This window comes from Adiantum capillus-veneris, chromosome 27 (assembly GCF_014529385.1).
Source record: "Adiantum capillus-veneris isolate H3 chromosome 27, ASM1452938v2, whole genome shotgun sequence".
Lineage (NCBI taxonomy): Eukaryota > Viridiplantae > Streptophyta > Polypodiopsida > Polypodiales > Pteridaceae > Adiantum > Adiantum capillus-veneris.
Genome location: NC_140957.1, coordinates 81,652,160 through 81,661,707, shown reverse-complemented (window position 1 = coordinate 81,661,707; position 9,548 = coordinate 81,652,160). Strand labels below are relative to the sequence as shown.

Sequence of the window (9,548 nt, the reverse complement as noted above, 5' to 3'; positions counted from 1 at the left end):
TTCTTTGGTTATATGGAAAATAAGGAGTAGAGAGTCATTACTCTCTAATGCTCCACCCAAACTAATCGTGTATTGTGTCATCTCTTTCCCCCTTCTCTCCCTCCCTCTCTAGCCCCCGCATGGTGGTTCCATCATAGGAAACTCAACCCCAAGCCCCAGTTACGTCCATGTGTGCAGCAAGCCTTAACACGAAGGAATCTTGGGATATTGGAAGCTCTATAGAACAAACAGCTCACTCAGAGGAAATTCGACAGTGAAGCTGGGCAGACTTTGATTCTGAGGCACTTAGCTGCATCAAGTGAGCAGCTGAAGCCTTGAAGGCTTGAATCAACGCTTTTGACATCTCAATAGATCGAGCGCTGGTAGCACTAAGATCTTTGTGTGGTGGTGTGTGTACACACACACATACACACACACACAAAATTGGAAATGTGCTAGTCGAATAGCCGCCAAAGAAATCGAAGCTAAAAATTGTGTCATAGAGCATAATCGGTGTGCTTGGTGTGTGGTCACACATGTAGGTTGAGTTGTGGTTACTGCCTTTATACATATTTTGTGGCACTGTTTTGGCTTGACATTTGGCAATTTTCCATGTCGTTTTTGAGACTCGGACTGGAAGAGCCCTTTTTGAAACTGTGGCTAGTCGTTTTGAGTCTGTTTTAGCCTTTTGGAGGGTCGTTGCATGAGGTTTTTTTTGAGCTAGGATATTCTCAAATGTTGAGATACATTCGGTGATACAAGTAGCTAGAGTTTCCCTCTTACGGTACCCTCACAATAGGATACATATTTGGTTTGACTTTTTTGCTTTTGACGCAGAGTTGTCGGCAGTTGGTTTTGAGCAGTCTATGCACAATGGTTGTTTTGAGCAGTTTATGCACTTATTGCTGTCTTGTCGGGTTTGAGAGTTTTCTCCCCGCATAGAGGAGACTCTACTGAAAGTTTTTTGCGAGTCCATTTTATGTGTTCTTGGCACATTTGATTGTTCTTACATAGTGATTCTGCTACATTTGGTTTGAGTTTTTGCTCCTGTTATAGGAAAACTCCACCAAAATTATCCCAGGAAATTCGCCATAAAGTTTTTTGCTACATTCTCTTTAGTAATGGCTACGAGTAGTGCTTCCAAACAAGAAGAGTACTAATCAAAAAGTTCGATGTCACAAACTTTGTTATTTGGTGGTAGTGTATATAAGATGTTTTGATCAACAAAGTCTTAATAACATCCTTGCGTGAAGAAGAGAGAATGTGTACATTGATGATCAGTGGGCAGACTTGAATGAGCGTGCCATGGTGACCATTCTCCTACACCTTGGTGAATCCATTTACTTTACCCCATAATGGATAAGGCCAATGCCAAAGATTTGTGGGATGCTCTATGTGCAGCATGGGACAATGCCTCAAACAAGGCTTTCTTGATGAAGAAACTTATGCACATGAATATGAAAGAAGGCACTAATGTTAGTTCTCACTTGAATGAGTTTAACAACATATTTTAAAAGAATACTTTAAAAGGTCTCAATTTTGATGATGAAATAAAGGACATTTTCTTGATATGTTTGCTACCATCGTCATTGGATACCTTCGCCACAACCATAAGCAACTATGCACCCAATGGCAAGCTAGTTTGCAGCGATGCTAGTGTGTTGCTCACTGAGGAGATTTGACGTCAATATCTTGATATTAGTGGGCAAAGTGATGTGTATGTGGCTAGTGGCAATTGCCGACAAGCAAAGACATCATGGTCATTCTCACCATTGCACGCAAGGTCAAATCAAGAGTCCGACAAAGACATGAGAAATATTGAGTGTACTACTGTCATAAAAAGGGATACTTAAAGAAAGATTGTCGCACATTGTTGCGTGACAAGGGGAAGGAGAAAGCGAAGTCTGACAAACCTAAAAGTAGTGTGAAAATTGAAGAGCTTAATTTGGTTGAGTCTCCGGCCATTGTGTCAGTTTTCTATGTGCCAAATGATGTGTTGATTTTCACATTGGATTTGAGTCGTGATGCATTGTTAGCTCTTGACGAGTGTTATGCACAGAATTGGATTGTAGACTCAGGTGCTATCTTTCAAGTGACTCCTTTCGAGGTGTGGTTTTCTACATACACTACCACACATGGCATAGTGAATCTAGGCAATTCTTATGAGCTTAATATATGCGCTATGGGCAGCATCAAGTTTTCTATGCGTAATGGAATTGAGTTTATGATGCATAATGTCATACATGTACCCAAATTTACAAAGAGTTTGATGTTTGTTGACAGCTAGATGATTTGGGTTATACTACCATATTTTCTCATGGTTCTTGGATTATCAAGAAGCGAAATCTGGTCATGATTAAAGGCCAGAAGTCTGACTCATTGTAGTCACTTTTATGTCTCTTCTGTGAAAAGAATTCAATTTGTGTAGCCAAGCTACCGTCTACAAAGTTGTGGCAGTCAAAAGGGAATGAAAGTCATACAGTGTTCTAGTTATATCCTTGTGTAAGATTACCCTAACTTCTCTTTATGTGAGCATTGCATCTATGGCAAACAAACTAGGTTGACATCAATGCCTTTAGACAAGGAGTAAGGAAATCCTCTAGATCTCATTCTTAGCGACTTGTGCGGACCTATGCTAGTCAAGTATCTAGGGGGAGCATTATACTTCTTGACATTCATAGATAACTCTACTAGAAAGTTGTGGGTTTATCTCTTGAAGAAAAAGAGCGACGTCTGTAGTTTCTTTCAAAAGTTCTTAGCTCTGGTCGAAAACCAATTGGGTAAAAAGCTTAAAGTTTGCGAAGTGACAACAGAGGCGAGTACATCTCCTCCGAGCTCAAGGATTTCTGCAGTAAACGAGGCATTAGAAGACATTTTACCACACCTTACACACCCGTCCAAAATAGTGTGGCTGAGAAGATGAATAGAACCATTCAAGAATGGGTCACTTCTATGTTGTCTACGGCCAATTGTCTACGGCCAACTTACCTCAAGAATTTTGGGGAGAAGATGTTATGAGAGCTGCTTATTTGATGACATGTGGACGGGCAAACAGCCCAGTTATGACAGATACTTGTGTTTGGGTGTGAGGCATTCTCACATGTGCAAAAAGCGCTTAGACAATATCTGGACCCCAAATCACACAAGTGCATCTTCAGTGGATATGGTGTGGATGAAGAGATAAGATATCGTCTCTGGCACCCGGAATCCAAGAAGGTTATACGTAGCTCACAGGTGATAGTCAACAAGTCTAAGATGCATAGAAATCTAGTGAAATAAATTGAGTATTGCAGAGTATGGTTTGAGGATGTTCTCTCACCATAAATAACACAAAATGTTGGGTGTTCTAGTGATGCAGCTTTCACTAGTACACACACACATGTTGCTCCAAAGAGAGCAGAATCCAGCAATCAAGCACTCTGGAGATCTACTCATACATCTCATGCACCTGAGCATTTTGAGCCAGGATTGGACTATCTGCTAATCACTGACTATGGTTAGCCCACTTGCTATAAAGACACCAATCAAATGGACGATAGCATGAAGTGGGAAGAGGCTATGCAATTTGAGTATAAATCGATTTTAGAAAATGAAACTTGGGAACTAACAGAATTACCAGAGGGTAATAGTCATATCCATGCAAATGGATGTACAAGAAGAAGTATACCACAAACAATCTTGAGCCTCAATATAAGGCTAGATTGGTTGCTAAAGGGTTCAAGAAAACTAAAGGCGTAGATTTTGATGAAATGTTTTCTCTCATGCTAAAGATGACTACACTGTGTCTTGTGCCTGGTCTAGTAGCCATCAAGGACATGGAATTGGTCCAAATGGATGTGAAGACAATGTTTCTTCATGGGGATCTTGAAGAGGATGTCTACATGAAATAGTCAGAAGGTTTTGTGATAAACCTTGAGAAGCCAACACAGACAGAATTGGTGTGTAGACTCAAGAAGTCTTTGTATGGGTTAAAGCAAGGCTCAAGGCAATGGTACATCAAGTTCGATAAGTAAATTCAGTCCCAGGTTTACGTACGGAGCCAAGAGGATCATTGTTTGTACACAAGGAGATTGAACGATGGTTCCCTCATCATTTTGATATTGTACGTGGATGATATTCTCATAGCCGCGAAGTCCAAAGATGAGATTGCACTTCTCAAGGATGCCTTAAGAAAGCAGTTTTCTATGAAAGTTTGGGTGATGCACATCACTTTCTTGGTATGTGTATCAAGAGAGATCGCAAACACTGTACCTGAACTCTCACAGGAAGAGTATATTCACAAGGTCTTGCAACGTTTTAATATGCAAGGGGGGAAAGCATTGAGTACCCCAATGGTTGCATATTAAAAACTTGTCAATCATAATTGTCCCAAATTGGATGTTGAAAAGTCAAAGATGCAAAGGTGCCATACTCTTTGGCAATTGACGGTCTCATGTTCGCCATGGTTAGCACACGGCCATACATTGCATATGCAGTGGGAGTGGTCAGCAGGTATATGGAAAATCTAGGCAAAAAGCATTGAAAAGTAGTGAAGCACATCTTAAGATACATTAAGGGCTCAACCAACAAGTGCTTACGCTTTGGGAACAATGATTCATCTATAGTTGGATACTCTGATTCGGATTATGCAGGTTATGTGGACACTTGACGATACACATCCGGCTACGTTTTCTTGTTCACTGGAGAGAGGCAGTTTCTTGGGGATCATGTCTCCAAAAATTGCACTTCATCTTCCACCACTGAGGCAGAGTATGTTGCAGTTTCTAGTTCCAGTAAAGAAGCTATGTGGTTATCTCGTCTAGTGGGAGACGTTGGTATACACCAGAATCCATTTCTACATTGTGACATTCATAGTACGATTGTGTTAGCAAAGATCCCCGTGTTTCACTCCAACTCAAAACACATAGAGGTCCGGTATCATGTGATACAGAATATTTTGGCTAGCAAATGTATTGAGTTAGCCAAAGTTCACACGGATGAAAACCCAGCGGATGCTTTTACGAAGAGCTTCACCTCAGAGCGGTTTGCACATTGCATAGAGATGATGGACGTAGGGTGACTATGGTCATGCTTCATGTTTTTCATAGTTGTATAGAATAGTCCCTACATTCTTTAGCCACTTGGGCCATGTTGGCCTTCAAGTGGGAGAATGTTAGGTTTCAAGCCAGTAGCCCGTGGACGCTTTCGGTCAGGCGCCTGCCTATTATCATTATTTGGTTATATGAAAAGAATAAGGAGTGAGAAGTGTTACTTCTCATAGCTCCACCAAGGACTGTGTGTTGCTCCTTCTCCATCCCCCTTCTCTCCTTCTGTCTGTTGCACTTACCTCCCCAGTTCCCATACCAACAGAGGGATGGGGAAAATCGGAACACACACAATACACAAACTAGATGCCTCTATATAGCCCAACAGATATCCAACACCCCAAGCCACATAGAATCACATACGCACGCACACTATCTGCCAATCTCCAATGCACCGACTCGCCTACGAGCACCACCAACTATACACAATCACTTATAAACTCCAAGCATAACTGGCTCGACAACATACAACCATAACTGCTAATGCATAGCACATTCATCAAATTTGCAAACATAGTAGGCTCGCCCAACCTCTCTCTGCCTCTCTCTCTCTCTACACACACACACACACAAAAGACCCGGAGCCACCGCTACCACGGGCGCTATGCAAGAGACGACGAGTAGACGACAAGATGGTAGCCAAATACCAAATAACTCAACCAAATCGTAAACTCAGTTATGCATAGTAAACAAAGAAAACTCTGATACAATCCTGATCACTGTCAATTGCGTGCATTGATGCAATTGGATAGCCTTCCTCGGCTATTGGTAGCCCGTATGCCCTTGATGACCTTCTACACATGCTCCAAGGCAAGCCCTCGGCTTCAACAATCCTGGCGATCATGAGACTCCTTGCACAACATCTACTCCCCTTTCATTAAGGCCCTGGGGCGACTTCTGCGACCTTTCAACTACCCAAGATAGCCTTCATGCGTGCAATTGGCCACCCCTTAGGCAGCCCTCTTGTGTGTCTCTCAATCTGTCCAGCCCTCCTTCTCACATGGCGGCCCTGCAATACCAGCCCTTCCTTGCCTCCCAATGCAAGTGGTGTACCTCCTCCTATTGTGCTGCCCTACAACAGCCCTTTCAACTGCAGCCTCGACACCCCGGCCTCTCTTGCTTTGGCCACTAGTGGTCCCCCTTTCAGGCGACCTAGCAGCCCTCTCCTTCCTTCAACTGGCGGCCCTTAGCCCCTGCTTTCATCCTCCAAATGTAGCGCTCCCTTTCGAAATTATAGCGCTTCCACTACGTGCGATTGATAGCCTTGGTTATAGCACCCAAAGGCCAGGCTCTGCACAGACCTCGGATGGCCATCCTCTCTCGGGCCTTCTCTCCTTCCATATGGCACGCTCCCCTCGAGCTCTCTACAGCACTTCCCCAAAGCAACCTCCTCTCTGATCATCTGCTCCGCAACCAATCGCGCACCATTCTCTTCTCCACGTTATATGGAGCTCCTTCATCCATTGCAGTTCATGCTGACCAGTTCAGTGGCTGCCTCCATAGCCTTCACAAGCTCATCCATGTTCTCTCTCCACCCTCTATCTGCTCACCCCCCCACCTAGCTGCACTCACTGCCTTCCCTTGCTGCTTAACCCCTCCACCTCCTGGCCATGTGCCGCCCTTCTACTCCTGGCCGCCCCTCTTTCCATACAGATGGCGCCCACCTTCCTGCATGCAGGGCCTCCCAAAAACAGCGCCCCCTTTACTCAGTCGACTGCAGCTCACTGCCCTCGTTTTTTTTAGCATGGCAAACTTTTCAAAAAAATGAACTTGCGGCTTGGGTCGCCTTCCCATGGCCCTTACTTGCCCCTCGTTGATCGGTTGAAGAAATCACCTTCGACTTCTCCTCTGGCACACCCTTTCGACTCCTTATGGCAAGCATCCCACCATGAGAGCAACCCGCGGTCGATCCTCCGTGTATAGCTTCACATCCCTTAGCACGGTGATCCGTGCTCTTGTGCCCAAGGTCAACATGGCCGCAAACAAACACATGTAGCTCCACATAGACACTATCGGGGCATCGAGATCCCGAAGACAAAGTGATGATTGCTACGACCATCGCAATCTTCGATCCCGGTGAACTTGTCCACCGAGTTGGCACATACGCCTTTAAGTTTTCGGCCAGTAGAGCTCCTAAAAAACCACCATCAACCTCTAAATTGTTGCATTTGACATACATATCCCCAGCATACCTACTCCAACATGCATCTAGTACATGACCGAGCTTGCGACCATCAACCTACCTGCTGTCGTGCACTTGCCACTAACACTTTCTGAGGTCGACCAAATCGAGCTATACCATCATTGCCCAACCTCTCTTTGAGCATTTATGCTCAACCATAGCATTATTGAGATAGGATATCAATGCATAAGAAGAAAATTGATAGATACTATGTACAAGAGCTAAATAAATAGCAGTAGATAGATAGAGAGAGATTCACTGGCTGTACCCGCCTGGGTCAAAGGGAAAGCCATAGGCTTCCCCAAGCATGATGTAAAATCCACCTGGATCAAAAACATGGCATGGATCATCACCATCCGGCTAAGGGAAAGCCATAGGCTTCCCCAAGCATGATGTAAACTCCACCTGGATCAAAACCATGGCATGGATCATCACCATCTGGCTGTAACACAAATATGCACCATCCCTGCTTTGCATTTGTAAGCCTGTAATCCATCCATGTATGTAGCTCTTGACAGCACAACCCTTAAGAAAACTGCAAGCATGAGCCATCTCCATGCCCAACACAAGTCTACACACCTTGCAAAGCCTTTGCATCATCTGTTTCCCAGCCGTCGGCTAGAGAGCTCTCCCAACATCATTGTCTTTATGCAAGGCAACCTGTAGCAACCGGCATAACGCCACTTGTAAAACAGCCTTCAACATCACATCCGTCAACAACATGGCACCAACCTGTGGCATCCGATCATCCAAAGCAAACACTGGTAAAACCTCATCTGTAGGATCTTCAAGCGGTACTAGAGCAGGCACACAGCCTCTCATATCCTGTATCCTCGCCATAGCTTTAGCAATCAAAACCTGCGACTCGTCATCTACATCGACCATCGGCTCATCGAGTCCACAATCATCTTCATTGAAGCACTCCTCTTCAGTCAACATGGCTTGACCATCGCAAGGCACGAGAGAGGGTTTCCCAACCCCCTGGTCTTCGCAAACTGGCTCTTCACCTACAACCTGATGTTCTTTGATCACCTTATCGACATACATAACATCATATGTCTCATACCTTAAGAAAGCAGACTCCGTTTTCCATGTGTTGTCCGTATCCAAGGCACTGCTATAGCTCGAACACACCTCGACTTTCTCCACAAAACTCACCGACATTGACACTTCAGCTATTTTCTCCACTGCTTGCTTTTCGGAAGTCACTTGGTCAAGCACATCAGGCGGTACTCGGTAGACCCCTCTCTATAGCTGCTGAGGCCTCATAGGCCCACACGGTATCGTCTCTACTTTGTCATCACACCTATCCGCTGCTACCACATGTGCATAGACAAAGGGTCGGATTACCTGAATCTCTTCCCTAGCAATTGGCCTTGGCACCAATGGACACGCCAGAACCTGCTTTGCATGTTGCTTCTTTAAAAGCTTCTTCGTCCTACTCTGCGCATAGGCTGCTGCCTCCTTGTATGTGCACGGTCCATCCATCTCGACTTTACCTCGCACTGTTACATGCAAACAGTCCACAAACTTGGTTGTCTTCCAAAAATCTGCATTCTCTACAGCAGTTACCTTAACCAACTTGACCCACATGGCTTCAAACTCCCACACGAATGCTCGGAAATCACCGTCAAGGCTTTGTTTTAGGTTGTCCATCATCTGCTTCACTTCACTTCACTGTGTGTTGGCCACATATCGGCTTCGGAATGCCGCTTCCAATGTGATCCAATCCTTTTTTTCTTCAGCGTGCAAGCCTTCGTACCATACCTTTGCTTTTCCATGAACTAGGAGCGAGAAAGCTTGGGCCACTCCCTCTTCTCTTGACAGGCCGCTCTCCAGTAGAAAAAGACCGTAGTCTTGCAGCCAAACCTCAGCATCTTCAGCACCTGTAAAAGTTGGAAAACCCGATCGTGCCATTCTTGCTAGATCTTGCTCTTCAAACCGCGACACCATCTTCGACTTCACCAAGGAGCAATCAGTAGCTCCTCAGTGGGGGCACCACTGATGGGATGGGGGAAATGGGAACACACACAGTACACAAACTAGATGCCTCTCTATAGCCCAACAGATATCCAACACCCCAAGCCACACAGAATCACATATGCATGCACACTATCTGCCAATCTCCAATGCACCGACTCGCCTACGAGCACCCCCAACTATACACAATCACTTATAAACTCCAAGAATAACTGGCTCGACAACATACAACCATAACTGCTAATGCATAGCACATTCATCAAATTTGCAAACATAGTAGGCTCGCCCAACCTCTCTCTCCCTCTCTCTCTACATACACACAT

At 44.7% G+C, this 9,548-nt stretch overlaps 1 pseudogene; it reads right to left on the bottom strand.

Moving 5' to 3' along the window:
- Positions 1-7,863: 7,863 nt before the first annotated feature.
- LOC147422273 (uncharacterized) lies at positions 7,864-8,514 on the bottom strand (annotated as a pseudogene).
- Between the last annotated feature and the right edge of the window lie 1,034 nt (positions 8,515-9,548).